The sequence below is a fragment of the Camponotus floridanus genome, unplaced genomic scaffold (genome assembly GCF_003227725.1).
Source record: "Camponotus floridanus strain SB8 unplaced genomic scaffold, Cflo_v7.5 scaffold25, whole genome shotgun sequence".
NCBI lineage: Eukaryota > Metazoa > Arthropoda > Insecta > Hymenoptera > Formicidae > Camponotus > Camponotus floridanus.
In genome coordinates, this window is record NW_020229381.1 from 1,617,980 (window position 1) to 1,633,460 (window position 15,481).

A 15,481-nucleotide genomic window follows, 5' to 3' on the forward strand; every position below is an offset into this window, starting at 1 on the left:
AAGGCATATTACATTCTCCAAGGCGCTCGCACATTTGAGAATATCTCGATACTTCTCGTGCAATAAAGTCGAGCCGGATATATGACAGATAGAAGACAGAACTATGAGAAAGTGAAACTCGACAAGGTATTAGACCATATACGTACATATTTTAATCGTTACAATTACCAACCCGACGGTTGATTTACGTCTTACGGATAATAGGAACAAAGAGAAATCAAATATGCTTCGGGATACGAGCGCTTTTAGATTATCACATAATAAGAATATCCATGAGATTAAATGAGCGTTACATCTCGGAGCAAACTCAAACGAAGACAGTCCGCCGGTCAATTTGAAGAAAATAAAATGATTAAAAAATATTGTGAAAGCCCCCCTTCCAAATAAAACATGTACGTATTTGTTATCCCTCGATCGTCAAAGGGCCCCAGATAAATACGCAACCCCGTATCATTCACGGACAGACTAAGGGTTTGTACGGGGGCCGGTGATAAACAGTGTCGCTCATTCACAATGGCCGACAAACACGCATTAAAGCGGACTAATATGAAGTGTATTAATGCGCGCGGCATTGTCTAACCCACGATGTACACGGCTACTGTCATGGGGCCCGGCTTTATCCCACCGTGGGGGGCCCAGCGGTGCCCCGTGTATGTATGTATATAGGGCCTCCTCGATATACCCGGTAACTTTTTTCAGGAACCCCGCGACGAGATCGGATAGGAGGTATTTACTTATCATTATGGTGATTTTATTACCGAGTCGCGACAATCATTCTTCGACGAGGCGTTATAAATGTATTTTGCAGCTTTAAACCTGTAGTCCGTGAGAGAAATTTTCTGTACAATTGTAGGCAGATCCCCGATAGTGATCGAAAGTTTTTTTATTAAGTTTTCAATCTATTTTATCGTTTAAATATATTAAACGTCATAAAAATGATTTTAAAAAAGAACGCAAAAACTTTCTATATATCTTGATGTTGATGTATTATATTTTCTTGCAATTGCATCTACGAATATGACAATTGCCATGACTATTTGTACAATTCATTATAGTAATTACATAATATGACATAAGCTAGAAGAATTAGTCATATGATATTAAAATATAATGTATAAATAGCCATTAGTTTTTTCGCAATATTGGAAAGAGTGCTTTAAAGAGAGATAAATAGTGTGATATATTTTTTTTCGCGAAAAATATAGTACACTCTAATGAATGAAAATATATCGAGATGTTCAAGAGCGTAAAAACGTAACGTACACCCCGTACGGAACCAATCGCGGGGTGCTGCAAGCTAGTTCTGCCCACCGGTCTAAATTATGGGGTCGCCAGCCAACTTGCGCCACGCATAAATGATTGCTCGTGTTATGTTAAACATCCAGGCATGGAGAACTGCTCTGAGAGCTCACCCACGAGACACCCGATGGAAGTGGAAGAGAAGCGGTTGGATAAAAGAGGAAGAGGTGGAGGCAAAAGTTATTTATCTCGAGCAGTCGTATGAGCAAGGATTTTGAATAATTCTAAGCGGTGCAGGAGTTGAGGATGTTATCCCGTAGGGCACGTCAAGTCATCTATAAATACTCATTAAACTCTGCTAACATTTTTTTGAAAATGCGCGCTCATAAAATTATACGATTTAACATTTAATAAAATTTCTTCTGAAATAATTAGATTTAAATATTTTATTTTATAAATATAAATTTTTGTTAATTATTATTTAATAACGCGGCAGATACATATATTAATTATTCTGCCGATTTTATTGTAATTTCTTGAAAATATTCGGGCAAGGATGTGACTAACAAAACATCGGAAAAGAAATTTTTAAATTTGCCAGACTAATCCACAGGGTGCTGAGAAGTCCGAGCTCCCGTAGACACACGAATGTTTTAAGAATCTAAAGAAAATATGAACAGCGATCGGCTCGAAGATCGGTCGGTCAATGGCCAGCGGGGAAAAAGACATATTAGAAACATCATAATGCCAGAGCGTAGCTGTGTTCCAATTTATAACTGGATGATATCGCGATAAAGGCTCAGGTTCGAGGCATTGTGTTCAGTACGGATTCGTTCCTGATGTTGCAGCAGGCATCGACTGCCTGGGTGGGTCTTGGTTCTTTGGTGGGCCGGCACAGAATATCCTTTTGATATCCTGTTAACTAATGCCCGCTATTCATTACTGACGTACAGCTGGGAAGATCTATGTTTTTCGTCTAAATAATACTGTCTTTCCATTGTAAGAGATTCGCCATGGTTTTAATTATTATACAACGATGGCGCGTACGATTTTTCTCATTAAGTATATGCTAATGCTTTTTACGGACGAGAGAAAAAAAATTGAGTCGTTGTTTCTTTAGGCATTTTGATGAAATTTTTAAGTAAAATTGTAAAAATTTCCAGATGTAAATCTTTCAAATAGTATTCAAATAATATATTTTTTATGTAAAATAATATTTTTTAAACAGATTTTTTTTATCATTAAGACTTATTTTGTTTCGTGTTTCGAAAAATGTTAAAAATAAAAATATTCAATGATGTCGCCAATTTTTCATCCTTATCTTGATTCTCTGATATATTGACCAAATGCTCTTTTAAGACTTTCACAGCCTCTTCATTCCGCGGCACGCGTTTACGGTTTCATTGTGTAACATATGTTCAGTCCGCGAGACTGTAGCCAGTATGTTTACGACTGGTGTCAGTCGGGTAGTGTCTCTATATTCGGTTTCGGTTCTCGACCGCAAAGCTGCTCAACATGTATCAGTGTCCACCGTGCGACGTGTGTGCAGACATCAGAGGAAGAGGACGTAGGTGAGGCTAGGTCCGGACAAGAGCGAGGTGCCTGCATTGTTGCAGATCCATTGTTAGGCCTGAGTCAGAAGAGAAGTAGGCCTGGCCACATTGGTACCGCCTACCAACAGACTGACCCCGACGTGGAAGAATCCGGCCAGCGACGAACCTCTTCGATGATCCTCTGCCTCTTGCTAACTTTTCAAATAACGAAGACCAAATTATGCAGTCCTCGTGATATTCTCATGGTATTCTATAGCTTTTACATCGTTCGGTATCATAAAATAATAATTAACCGTCTTTCTTGTAAATAGAATAACTAAGTATCGTTTCTTTCTGCGATACGCTTGATATGCGTCTCGTACGTCAGTATTTATTCGCAGAATGTCTTTCCGAGCATAAACGATCAAAGAGAATAATTTTGGAACGTGCATTAAAGACAGTACAGTCTTTCGCTTTTCGGGTCTTTGTTACACACGTTGCGTGTCGCACATGCGAATGAAGCAAGTTCTCTAACGTGAGTCAGCCGTGACGATCGTGGCCTTCTTACCTTGACTTCATTCAACGATTTAAACTCCTCGTAATTTCGAAAAACCTATATAATCTCGCGATCGAAAATTTGACGATCATGAATAAAAATTGTTGACGATTCTTTAATTTTCTTATTGCATCTTGATAACATATTTTCGCTAGAAACAATTGTTAATGACATCGTAGATACGATAGCATTCCTCTGTAATGCTTTTTCGCTAATCATGATAATATTCGCCTAATGTGATATTTATAAAACAAGAAATAACTAAGCATATGCAGATACATCTCTTCCATTGCGTTAAAACATATCGGCGAAAAGCAGGGAAATAGAAAAAACGAGGAACGCAGGATTAAATACGAACATCCATGACAAGAATGCATTTTGCGTTGTAAAGTAAAGTGAAATAGTTAATAAGCCGGTGGCGGAACTAAACCTTAACATGCTTCGCCATCGCAAGAGGAGCAAAAATTAAGAAGATTAAAAGGTCGAAAAGCCGCTAAAAAAAGAGTATACCTAGCGGAGCCGGAGAAGCATTTGCGATTGTAATGTCCATTAAAATTGTAATCCCTGGACAGTGGCACGGTTCTCTTATATTTTACGCAAAAGTCGAAACATTCCGAGATTTGAAGAGCCAGGGCGGACATTCCATAATTGTTCTAAATATTGAAATATTTCCTTTCGCCAAATTATGGATGCTATAACTCATATCGTCGTTTCCATATGTAAGATATATAATAATGTATGACGATACATTCTAAAAAATTAAATTATATTTTCTCCATGTTCTATCAATCACTAATACTCATGTTATATACACAAATATTTAAGTAAAAATTCTGCATTTTACACAAAAGTATTGTACAATTCAAAAAACGATTAATTCTTTATAGATATATTTTCTTATAATATTTTGTATTAGTAATATATTTTTATCATTAAAATGCAATTGGAATTAAAATATTCTCTTATATCCACCATCTATCATATTTGAACTAAAATATACATATTATTTTTTTATTAAAATTTAATTGTAATATAAGAATAAAGAAATTCTATTTTATTTGTTTCATAAAATGATATGAAAATTTATTCTTTCAGCCTTTTATTTCGCGACATAGAGTCGATAATTTTTTATTGTGGCTTCATTTCCAAAAGAAGAGTTATATTATGGTGATTTGAAAGAAATAATCACAGAAACAGCGGCATTCGTATCGTTCGTTTTTCGAATCTCGTAGCGAACAATCTTGCGTAATTATACAAGACGGTGTGACATTTTCTCACGGGACAAGCGCGACATACGAGCCACAAAATGATGATCTCCACTAAATGAACCGCCGATGACGCTGACTGTCATGCGACGCGCGCACGACCGACCTGGTTGAACTCGCTCGCTAACAAGCCCCATTGCCACTTTATTATCGCGGCCGGATCGCCCAGGAATAGCCACAAATCACGTGGAACTGGTTATCCGGTGCGTCATACGCGTTTCTACGTTCGTATATCTCCATGGCATTACCCTGATGTACTTAGACTGGTTCACTTACATGAAATACGATGTGAAGTGTTCACGTGACAAGCTTAAACAGCAGATAGATCTCTCTTCCCGAAATTTACCCACGAGCCGCGATTACTATTCACGGCCGCTTTGATTGCATAATTAGAGCGTGTCACCGAGAGACAGTTGTCGCTCCAGTTTAGAAAACGTTACGAAAATTTCGGAGCTTGTCTGAACTAATCGTGGAAAGGCTTGAGAAATTTTAGCATCCTATTACCTAGCGAAATCCTAAATAACGAATTCGTATTAAGATATAAATGAATTTTAAATACTTACTTATATAAATACAAAAATAGAGATATCATTTATCACAATAAAAATGAATTTTATGAATTATTCTTATTTATACGTTAAAGTGTTAAAAATGTATTATCAAAAATTTCTATATTTTAAAAATTATAAAAAATGCATATATAAATTACGGTTTCAAAAGCATTAAATCACTAATGAATTATTCTACACAACATTTGTGTATCAGTCATCAAAGTCTATATACTCGGGCATATTTAAACATTATTATCTACAATCTCAATAATTATTTTGCGGATAAGTATTTTGCGTGAAAAGTAAACTAAATTAAACTAAATTAATCAAAATAAAAAGTACTAGCGATGCTCTTCATAAGCATAGATTTATCAATTTAAAGTCAGCTGTTTCTCGCAATCTCATTCGGCATCGATTTTCCAATATATATGAGCTCATATTAACTCTCTCGGTCGATGGCTTTTAAAACAGGAGAATCAATGGCCACGGCCATTCCTAAATCATGCCTTATGACGGGAACAGATGTACACTAGCCCGTCCCGCGAATACTCGCAATAAGGCGCTGTACAAGCCGCGGTGTATCTGACTCGACTGCTCCAGTAGCCTCCCTCATCCCCTCGTTCAGCTCCGTACCCGCTTCGAATCTGCGACAGCACCGACGTCGTATAGCACCGTGGCAGCTTTAGGCTCTTCTTAGCGCATCGCACCGATACTGTGCCTGTATCGTTTGCGAGCAACCCCCGAGAGAAGAATACCTACTCGCGGCGCACGTATGTACGTAAAGACGATGGTATATCTGTATCAATTGTATGCATATGCGGGGCCTTCCACCTTCGCCGACTCCTCTTCCGACTTTCCTCTTCGCTCTCCTCTCTCCCCCCTTTTATAGATACGACATACCTACGTATATTTGTCGCGCTTAACCATTATATGGTTTATCGTTATTGTTCGTCAACAACAGGGGCACCTAAGGTTCTCCTCGGAACACGACGAAGAATAGCGCAAAGGAAAAGAAAGACAGAGAGAGAGGCAAAGAAGGAAGAAAGAAAGATACGAGTAAAACTGACATACCTTACGCGATCTTCATTTGAATACGATTATGGATAACGCGATACGAGAACCGCGTCGCGGTATCAAATTTGATATTCAAATGGACAATCTGTCTATGGTTCAGACTCGATTCTTTCCAATCGAGATCGATCGAAGAGATTAGAAATATTCGCGATTACAGGCAAGAGTTTCTTGCTATATAACATTAATTATCTCCCTTCCACCTTAAATATTCAACGAAAACACAAATTATATTCCTATTCGTCTTCGAGAAATACATCTCGTAAAAGTCACGCGAGAAGCGATTCAGCGCGAGCTATTACTTTTCGCATCTTTTACGAGTAACTTTCATCAACGAGATTTGTTTCCTCGCGGTAAACGATGATTCGCATGGTATTTCGTTGCAGTGTACATAAACGCAGTCGTATTAAACCGTTATGCGTCGCGGAAACTTTGTTTATTTAGTGGTTATTTATTTGACAGAAACATCGCGAAGACGTGGTGAATCTACACGCGTATCCTATATACGGAAACTTGCATTACAAACGCGGATACGTCGCAGCGTCGACTCGTGGAAGAAGTAAAGGACTAAATTTAGCATTGGCGAATATCCCGCCGTCGCAAACGGTCTCCCGAGTCGATCCGGGCAAACGCTAATGTTTTGAGCACGATCATACGCTGAATGGCGAGCCCACATAATGCAATTATATGCGCTGTCTACCGTCTCGGCAAACTGCAAGACAAATTAGTACGAAATTTCATCAGAAGACAGGCTAACAGTTAGAGTACAAGGCGCGGTTTTACCGATCACGTGTCTCTTCGAGAGAAGTCAACAACACAACCTATTATTTACTAGCCGTACATTCAGAAAGAAACACTTGTAAATCAATTATCTTTCATATTGTGAAATCAAATTCTATTCTTCTTTCATGATTCTAATATTGTAGCGCGAAATATTGAAGAAATGTAAAGCACTTTAAACAATTAATCTTACGATAACGTGTTTCCTTGAAAAATGTCAACTTTGTGATTCTCAAAATTAGAAACGGTATGAATATTTTAAAATATTTGCATATATACGGCGTTATTTTTGCCGAAAATTTTCTACAAATTTTTCATCAAGAATCAAGAAGTATATATATTCGCGATATATCTGTCGACCCATAATCTGACCGAAGATGAGATGCATTCCGCGCGCGAGCTGCATTTGGCAGCGAGATACGCAATCTGTGACATTTCTATACCAAATATATCGCACAAAGCGACGCCGCCTCGCACTGTCATATTAAATATTATTTATGTCCCCTCGCGCACAAAGAAAGAGAGAGAGGGAGAGAGACCGGTTGAATCTGAGTTTGTGCGTGTGTGCGTGCATAAAGAACGCACGTTCGAATCGCGTAACCGCGTGCCGTACAAAGCGACACGAGTACGGTCGCGGAGGTCTCGAATCGGAAAACAATATCGATCCATTGTTCCGACCGGCCAATAAATATCATAAATATCGGCCGGCTGAATTATCGGGCCGATCTTGCACGCTGCAACATCGTACGAGTCGATTCCGTAGTCGGATTAGGCTCTTTTCTGTGCACTGACGCACTTGAGTATGTACAACTACGGTACGTAGAATAAGATTTGCACCTCGTTGGATCCTTTGTGCACATGAACAAAGAAGTGCATATTGCATAATGCCGTAAGGGAAATTCCAGCAATAATTCTACAACCTGATAATATACTATTTTTTTCATTTATTAGAGCTGCACAAGATATTAATTTTGATATTGTCTTGTCTCGAAATTTGAGATAAGATCGAAACAAGATTTTTAATTAGTTGTCAAAACAATACCAAGATTAAGATTGTCAAGAAAATAAAATTATTGATCTTATCAAAATTTTCTATTTTTAACATGAGTAAATTTAAAATGTTATAAATTAGGTGAGAAAAAAATCATTATATGAATTTAAAGAATGTTATCTAATAAATGCAAACATTTTTCTATTAACGAATTTAGAAGCAATTAATATACAATATAATAAACAATATGAAATTGTATATAATTATTTAGTTTTATGTACAGTGCACGGTTCTGACATTCTAACATTACTGCCTTTTTATGAAGAAATACAATAAATACATATATATATATATATATATATATATATATATATATATATTGTATTTTGCAAAATAAATGAATGATGACAAATATGATAAATAGTAATAATTATTTCAAATTATATTATGTCAAATTAAAGATTATGTTAAATACTATTTTAAATAACTATTCAGTCTTAGTTAATAATTATTAATAAAATTGAATAATAATTATTAATAAAATTGAAACAAGACAATACAAGAGGAAATTTTTGTTAGAAAAATCCATTCAAGACAAGATTGAAATTTTCGAAAATTTCCCATACTAATATAATACTGTATTTTTACGAATATTATTTTATTCTGGAGCAACTCTAACTCGTATCTTATGCAACTCCAATTTTTATCCTATTTTTATTCAATTCACATAAAGACTATCTTTTGACTCTTGCTACTCTTAAAATTCTTTAAAAAAATTTAAAATAATTATATTATTATTTTTGTCTATAAATTATGTATTATATGTCAAAGCTTCTTTCTTTCATGTCGCTGTTAATTGGATTGTTGTGTATTATTCAGCATAAATTTATAATAACAAAGACGTCGATCTCTCTTTATTGTACTCGTGTGTACGTATCCAATTTATTTGAAACTCAAGCAAGAGTTTCGGATTTAGACAGATACTGCCTTTGCACGATAAAAGAAACTTCCTCAACCGTATATAAAAATGCGCGTATTGTGCACTGTCACAGAGAGGTAACATTATATCACATTTGTCGTCGTGTACCGAACTGAGACATGTATTTCTACTCACGTTTCAGCATCCCTTTGTACGTCCCCCCGTTATGGATCTGACATCACGACGAAACGATTGAATCTAGAAGAAAAATACAACTGTGTTACTTTTATTAGACTCGATGTTTTTCGTAAAAGCGCAAAAGCAAACAACCATATATAAATGCATTATTGTTTCTTGCAAATTGCAATTTATTATAGTTTTATATGTCAATCTATAAACAATAAATGCTTTATAAATACGTTAAATATTTCAGATTGTTTAGCAATCGTGTGTTTAAAGCCGTTATATTCTGCTCCCGCGAATAATTCTGTTAAATTCTACAATAATACCGCATCTAGACATTTCTACAAAGCAGAAAAGCAATTTGCATAATCTTCAAATAAAATTCAGAATTTAAAGCGTTGCATCAAAGAGATGTTATGACACAGGCTCTGCCATCTCTTAGCGGTCGCTGGAAACTGCGTTCGTCTACCAGTGATCCTCAATTTAAGGATGCTGTACCTCTGAAGAGATCGCAGAATACGAATACAACATACGAATGCGCCTGCGACACTCTTGGCTCTTTTTGTTAAATAAAGGAGACGATCGATCTTGGTCAACCCGACCTATTGCACGTCGTAATTTAAAAAAGTGTGAAATAATTTTTGAAATTTCGCAACAATATGTACAAAGATAAAACTAGACACGATTGAGAACCAACATTAAAAAGAACGATTTTCGATGTAGCAAGGAAATCCCCGGGCGGCAATACGGTCGCAGTCTTTCCACCTTATCGATATTAGCATAGAAGAGCAGTTTGCAAAATCGTTACGCGTCGCGAAAGTGTACGTCTGGGCCTACTAAAGGCTATCTCGTCGAATAAAACGATCTTTAAATAACATATTACGCCGATACGTTCGCCGGACAAGCTCGACAGAGAAATAACTTTAATGATTTCAATCGAGCAGTCTGGATAATAATATATTGTCGTCGGTTAAGCTACAACGTTGTATGAAATAATTGTTGACGATGTGAGAATAATATCTAGCAATCATAAATTTATATGTCTAATATTTAGAAATAATATTAAAAAACAACGTAGAGGAGATTGAGAGAATTTTATGCGAATCATAAATAATTACAAGTAATCATGCATAGATACAGATAATTATAATTATAAATCCCTTTCAGTTTATATTTTGTATTTGTTGATTAGCGGTTTTTAAAATATATGAGTAAATCTTGTGTACGCATAGCCATTTCTAAAATAATATCTGTTAATCCCGTACTTTTTGCATACGTCATTAACACACATCGAGATACAACAGATACCACGTTAAGCCGTAAAGGGTTAACACGGCGCGATTACGCGAAGAATGTCGCGCGATGCACGCACTTTGCGCGAATGCGTGAATTCAGACACGGTATAATCTCCCATCGAGTGGGCGAATACAGGCACTGTGGCGAAGGGGTGCTACAACACTCGGGCGATGGGTGGTAAGTGCGCGGAGGCGGGGGAGTAGAGTGAAAGAGGATTGCCGATCCATCCATGAGAGATGACGCCAGTCCCTGAATGCGGGATAAAACCTCGCTGATGCCCAGCAGAGCGATCCGCGGCATGGAAGCGAGAGGGTGGGAGCCGAGGGGAGAAAAAGGAAAAGAAAAAGAAAAATAATGCGGACAAGGAAGAGAGAGAAAGTAGCGGAAAAGAGAGGCCGGGAGAGACAGAGAAAGAGGAAGAGAGAGGGAGAAATGCTACTGAATGCCGCGGAAAGTAAAACTCAAGGCAGCGAATCCGAAAGAATGTTGAAGACTCTCCTAAATCCATATAAATTGTCGTATTGTTGGAAGATCGTGTAGCATACCAATTCGAGATGATACAAGATATCTCGAAAAAAGAGCACCGTCGACAGTGCATGTAACTGCTGATTATAGATTTCTAGTTAATTGTCAATCGCAAAGCTAAATATTGAATAAAAATATTCAGATTTGTAAAAAATAAAATTCTTGTTTTTATAATATAACATAATATTCTTCTAATTATATATAAGTAATAAAATAATTCGTATAAATGAAAGAGAGAGAGAATGCGTCTCGTACAGCATCCTTCTGTTTTCAATTTACATAAAAGACACACAGTCTTGATTCGTGACCATGATTGATATGCAGGATGACCGTAGGATCCCGATGCATCCACAAATTTTTGGAATCGGCATTGATACAATTCGTCACTCCTAGGGTGGATTAAGGGGATCGCCGTAAATAACGAAACGTCAGTCGATGTATTACCGGGAGGACTTCGGATCGCATTATTATTCCGCCCGCGTTTCCACGACGCGCGATTTGCTTCTGTACACGTGGCTTCGCGATGCGACTTCCGATCGAAAGACTCATCCGCGATCCACGCCAAACATTTCTCTCAAGGTAAGGTGCGAGAATGTTTTCGCACACGTTTCTAACCGGATGATATACGTTAAAGCGAATTCTGACTCGCAAAACAATCCAAGAAGATTATCAACGTGTATCATCCGCTGACGTCAGGATTTTTTCTTCGTTTCGTCTACCTCACCTATCGAAGAGCGATATGCTGTCAACTAGATCTTTGAAGTCGACTGAAACACGATTCTTGCAAAGCAGTGGTGTTCAACCTGCGCGATATATGTATATATATATAATTCGCGACAAGCTTTTTAATTATCTTGATATATCTAATAAATGTTAGATTAGAATGCAAATATTAATTAAATATTTATATTTGTGTTCCTTTCCATGTTTGTTACGATATTAAAAATTTTCATTCTCATTTCTGCTGAATAAAATTAACTGTAATCATATAAACTTGCTCCATGCAATTAGTATGATAATAAGTATTACGAATAAACAAGTCTGTAGAAGAAACTTAACAAAGTCATTTAGAAAATAATTGACATATTCAATTTTTTTTCGTACGAAAAAAAAGCTCCAGCTTGAGGTTCATTATACTTTTTACATTTCGAATGCTAAATTGAGAAGACGATTGGACGTCCAAAAAAAATCATAGATCGGCATCATGCAAGATTAGAAGTGGACCGGCGCACATAGTCACCCATATGATCGCCGTTGGAGCAGACGGCTAAGGGATTTCAGTCAAAATACAACTCCTTGGTGCCGTCGGTAGCCGATAAATTATTATCTCTCGAAGATTAGCCGTGATGTCGCGACCCTCATAAATATCAGTATATTTTTGCCCGGTAAGCCGATTTTCTTTCTGCCGATGGCTTCGAAACGTAGCGACTGCTGCCAAACCGCGCGAAATCCTTTCTTACCCCTCCCCCCCTGCCGGTGCTGCTTCGCGATCCTCGGCGATCGTCTCCCAGACTCTTTATAGACCGGGAGATTAAAGGTGTTTCTCGTATTCCTTTTTAATTTCGCGCTTCTCGGCACCGACGCGACCGGCATCGGTTATTTTCAGTGGTAAAGTCCGTGTCAGCGAACGCCGAATAAAAGATCGAGATAATCGCGCGCGAGAAGATTCGCCTTCTTTTGATGTCCGCGTATATAAGTATCGAGAAGCGCCGGTATAAGAGAGTAGGATGAGTCGTACGATGATAACACCTTTCCTCGTACCTTCTCATATACAGGGTGTTCACTTTCGTAACATTTAAATTTCTTATGAATATTCTTCGATTAAATTGTCAATCTCGAGGATTTATACTTCTTCTTTGTATAATTCTAAAGAATTAGAAATTTTCGAAATTAAAAAACGCGAGTCTATATGTTCGTTGATTCGTAATTTCTTTTTCTCAAGCAAGATGGATATTCGATTCTTCAAAATATAATACAGAATTCAACGAAAACTCGAATTCAGCTAGAAGACAGAGTAACATTCTTTTTGCGAGTCATCCCCTGACAAGCATTCGGAGCAACTTGGGGAATATCTTGGCAATATTCGAGGACACAAACGGTTCGCCATTTTCTTCCAGAACGCACGATATACGTTCTTCTAAAACCTCTTCCGCCATATATGAGCCGGGTCTTACTGCCACGATATATTTTGCAAATCTTTCGCTATTTATCACCAGCGGCATTCGTGAAACCCTTGTGCGCGTAATGCTTTCCCCTTCGTTCGTCAACCGTTTTCATATTTTCGTGCCGTGCTATTTTCTGAAAGCGACATTGCCAGAGATTTCCATAATTCTGAGAAACTGTCGTTCGCACTGTGCGATCGCGCAAAATCTAAAACGTCATTTTAATGTATCTTTTTCCATAATGCAGCGAATTTTTACAACTTGCAATTTGACCAGGGATCTAATGCATTTGCATTGCACATATTACAAGTCATAAATAATGAATACGAATAAAAGAAATAAATGTACAAAATTTTTCATCTCCTTAGATATATTACATACTTAACATGGCTGTCACATAATTGATAGGTAATACGAATTTTGATAAAGATGTTCATCGATTGATTAAAATATATATCATTTAATCAACTAAAATTATGTCTATTTGAACCTATATCAAGATTAATTACAAAAAATACCCAATATTCAAGATTAATCTAAAAATCCAGCGGCATTCATATCAATGTGACAGCATCATTTTCTACTTTCAAATATCCTAAAGAGATCTCTCTCGCTCTCGGTTTCGAAGCCGCGTCGCTTTCCTTTCCATTTCACCCGAGTACAAACACCCACGCCGCGTCCCTTTATCACGAGCCTCGCTGTACCTCGAAGGATCGCGTGTCGTGGAAGATAGCGGGGCCGTTTGTAAAATGTAAAATTCGTAATACATCGCCGCAAAAGTGGAATAAGCCGAGACATACGGGGTGGTACCATCGGCGGCGCAGCACCGGCGGCAGCAACAGAAATAGTGGGGTGGACAGAGGATGGTGCGGCGGGGGTGGGTGGAGGGTAGGACAGGAGGGGGTACGGAGACCCGGTTATGTGTCTCATTTATCAGCACAGATATTATTATGGCTCTACGCGGCCGGAGCTAGGAATTTTACATACGTACGGACATTTGTACCTTCGCGATATAATATAAGGACGTAATAATGCGCACGCATACGAACGAGCCGCCCCACACGAGCTGCCACCCTCATCGCGCGGACGTTCGCTCACGTAGCAAGGTTTCTTTTTATCTGCAACGACCTGCCAGTAATTTTTGCGTCGCATGGCGAAATCAAACGACGATTATGCGAGAAATGATTTCGCCTAGACTGGATTAATAAAATATAAAAATTGAGAATTCGATACAAAACATATATGTACAGGATGTCATATCCACTATTCATATAATCTACTTCTTTATAAAGAATTTCAGAATCCGATCAAGAACGAAAAGTTACCGATATACTAATAAAATTGCTTATTTCATTGCGAAAAAAAATCATAAAAAGATCATTTACGAAAATGAGACAGAGCGCTCTTCTCATTCACATGGCGTAAGACAGCGTGCACATAGCACATAGCGTACAGGTAGGCAAGAGATCCGGCTGCCACCCTCGGGTCCTCCACCTCGAACCGAAAGGGGGTCCCACCACGGTCGTCAAACCTTAATACATTTACAGCTCACGAGAGCTCTCGCTGGCTGCTCCTGTCGTGAGCGGCAGCGCCGGATATCTGCCAGTGGATCTCTCTATAGAGTGTATCACGTTTGCGCATGTGAATATCGCACGTATAAGTGGAAGAAAGATGGCCCGGGTCGTCCGTCCCCAGCGGCTAACCCCCTGATATATCGTTTACGTGTCTCGGCGTGCATACGTCGTTTGGGACACATGCCTCTTCCACCGCGCTACCATCTTTTTTCCTCCTTTTACCTCTCGTCCTGATCGCCGTTCTTCTTCTTCTTACTGTCGCCTTCTCCCTCTCCTTCTTTTTCTTTCTCTTTTCGTCTCCTTCCTCCGTTTTTCTCGCTGCCACTAACCCACCGAACGTCTACCCTTCGCCTCCTCGAAGATTCCTCGCGAATCCTTACTTTACGAATTCAGAGGACGGCGGGACACGTTAGTTCGGGAATCGCGCTTGATGGCTGCTCATATCTCCGGCGCCTGACCTAGTTCCCGAATGGAAATTTTGACATGTCCGGCTGTCCGGAATTTTAGTCACTGTTGACAATCTATGCTATCTGCGATGCTCGAATTCAGCTGTAGAGAACTCTTGTCATTTCAATGAAAGATGTTTGAGATTCTACATAAATACAATGATGTGTGTCATTGTCATATAATTTATGAATCTCTCTTTGAAGAATAAATTTTTTACTCAGTCATGGATAGCAAAAAAAAAACTTTTAACGAAAAAATTAGAAATGTAATGTATAAATGTATTATGAGACGAAATAAGGGCGATTTAAGATTTAATTTATGTACGAACTACGATGCATTATATATTACCATGTTTGTTTTTTGTTCAACATATTTTTTGGTCTTCTTTCA

The 15,481-nt window shown here is 38.1% G+C and overlaps 1 long non-coding RNA gene across 2 annotated transcripts in view; it reads right to left on the reverse strand.

The window, feature by feature from the left end:
* Positions 1 to 15,481, reverse strand: part of LOC105248734 — a 176,802-nt gene that overhangs the window by 46,959 nt on the left and 114,362 nt on the right. For both annotated transcript variants that reach the window (XR_889005.3, XR_003122885.1), the window contains exon 5: positions 9,100 to 9,162. This is a non-coding gene — a long non-coding RNA (uncharacterized LOC105248734). The remainder of the gene's footprint in view (positions 1 to 9,099; positions 9,163 to 15,481) is intronic.